This window comes from Myotis davidii, unplaced genomic scaffold (assembly GCF_000327345.1).
Source record: "Myotis davidii unplaced genomic scaffold, ASM32734v1 scaffold575, whole genome shotgun sequence".
NCBI classification, from domain to species: domain Eukaryota; kingdom Metazoa; phylum Chordata; class Mammalia; order Chiroptera; family Vespertilionidae; genus Myotis; species Myotis davidii.
In genome coordinates, this window is record NW_006290306.1 from 7,909,757 (window position 1) to 7,912,392 (window position 2,636).

At 39.2% G+C, this 2,636-nt stretch overlaps 1 protein-coding gene across 1 annotated transcript in view; it reads right to left on the reverse strand.

Moving 5' to 3' along the window:
* COL4A4 (collagen type IV alpha 4) overlaps positions 1-2,636 on the reverse strand; it is a 112,718-nt gene that overhangs the window by 77,500 nt on the left and 32,582 nt on the right. The window lies entirely within an intron of this gene.

A 2,636-nucleotide genomic window follows, 5' to 3' on the forward strand; every position in this document is an offset into this window, starting at 1 on the left:
TCTAGGAAGTTTAAATGTATGAATATGTGCTAAAAAACAATAACAATAAAGTATAAAATATAATTACATGGGCACAAACCATTCAAGGGCATTTTGAGGGCAAATCAATTTACTCTAGATAGCGCAAAAATTCTAAGCTACAGCCTGAGAGTAAGAATAAATAATGACTTCAGCTGACCTTATCCTATTGGTGTTCATTAATCTTACTTGGTTACTTAATCAACATATGTTTAAAGTTCCCATTTTTCCTAAATGTAAGGCTCAGGAAATAACTGCGTTTTCATTAAGTTTATCTTTTCGTCTTACATTTAATTTATACAAAAGCTCCTACATTATCTTTTGTGAGCGTTGTATTATTTAGGAACAACAAAATGCATGTTTGCACAGTCAAGGGTAACTGAGAAAGAGACAGCCAATTAACTGGCTATAAATCTCTCCAGTGTGTTTCATTTTAGACCCGAAAGGCCAAATCCAGTGAGCTACCGGAACTTCGGAAGGGAAAGAAAAAAAAAGGAGAGGAATGTTTAACTCAGTGTAAGAATAATGGACCTCCATTCAGTACAGCACTGTGTCCTGACCTGAGAAAGAGCCGTCTAAAACACTCCCATAGAGACATAAATCAGGAATGGCTGTCTGCATTAAGTTCTTCCTCCCACCTCCTCCTCCTCCCTGCCCTTCGTCTACTACACTGACTTCCTTGCATTTCTGAACAAGATCTGTTCCTTCACAGACTGTGGTGTTCTGTCCAGAAGTGTCTCTTCTCACCCCCCACCCCCAGCCCAAGTCATCTCTCAGTGCCCTAGGGAGAAACTCCCCATCTCCTGCCCTCGCCCCCACACCCTTCAGAATCCCTTCAGAATCGGATGCCTGTCCAAGACCCCTCTCTAATAACACTTCTCACCTATTCCTGTGATCATCTCTTTATCCTCATGGTGGGAAGAAAGGTAGAGGGCAATACATGCTTAATAAAATAACACAGACACAGACAACAGTGTGGTGAAGGCCTGGGAGGAGTGGGTGCGGGGTGGAGGGTGTCAATGGGGAAATAACCGACAGAGACATCTGTAATACTTCCAACAATAAAGATAAATTTAAAAAATAAAATAATTCGGTCAGACCCCATCCACCCACCCCAAGGGAAGTCCCTGTAACCAGGAAGGAGCAGCTTCCTCTTGTTGCTGAACTGCCATCCCCAGGGCCTGGCTGAGAGCAGCTCTGGGAACCTGCGAGGATGGCTCCGCCCCCAGGAGCAGAGCACCGCCCCACCTGAGCAAAGGACCCTGAATGCAGTGAAGTTGGTGTCCTTTGTTGTTGAGTACAACAGGGGCCTTCTTGTGCCTTAGTTTCAACCATATTAAACCCATATTAAACAGCAAATACAATTGGAAAAACTACCATAAAACACCACATGCCTACATTTCAACAGCCTTTGGAAGACTTCGTTGTTTTATATTTAATGCTGTGTTTTCATACTAACAGGTATTTTTCTATAGGATAAAAATGTAAAGAAATACATTAAACCTTCTGCAACAGCATTAAACCTGTCAGAAAGCTGCTCATGAAAATTTCCCAAATACCAATCTTCAAAATAGTCACTGCTCATTCACCCAATTTGAGGAAATAATTTATCCCCACAATGGAGACAGTAATTCCATTTCATTCAGTCATGTCTTATAACGGACAATAGGGTGGTGAAGGCCTGGGGCTGGGATAGCAGATGGGCTACTAGGGATCAATGGGGAAAAAGGGGAAGTATGTAATACTTTCAACACTAAAGATTTTTTTAAGTGAAGTAGGAAATACTAAAAACAACAACAATGGTGGCTATGAATAGCTATTTGAGCTTATTTATTGAACTACTAGAGGCCCAATGCACGAAATTCGTGCACTGATAGAAAAACACAAATGATTATTTAATTCATCGCAAAAATAAGAAACTATCTTTTTCCATCTGGATTTAAGCAGTACAATAAATCGGAATTATTTTTAAACTTTTTTTAAAAAAGAGTTTATATTCTGCTCCTAACATGCATCCTCTACCCATGAACCATAATGGGATCTACAATGAATTGCTACACAATCCAATTGCTATTCAATCCAACAACAAAAAAGCATGCCCAGTGGTGCTCTGACTTTTTTATTTTTTATTTTTAATTAATTTATTTTATTTTATTGTATTTGTTTGGTGCTACCATTGACCCAGAATGGCCGGGAAGTATGAATACTTTCAACACTAAAGATTTTTTTAAGTGAAGTAGGAAATACTAAAAACAACAACAATGGTGGCTATGAATAGCTATTTGAGCTTATTTATTGAACTACTAGAGGCCCAATGCACGAAATTCGTGCAAGGGGCTCGGCCCTCGAAGCCCCAGCTTCATCCAGGAGGTCCTCCAGAAGGTTATTCGGCTGTCTGGTCTAATTAGCATGTTATTTGTTTATTGTTATAGATAATAGGATTAACTTCATGATAAACAGGTATAGGTAGCAATCCCAGAACAGACATTTCCACGACAAAAGAATCATTAAATAACCACAGAAATATTTTATCTTTGTAAAAAAAAAGAGTTTAAATAAATATTCTGCTCCTAACATGCATCCTTTACCCATGAACCATAATGGGATCTACAATGAAT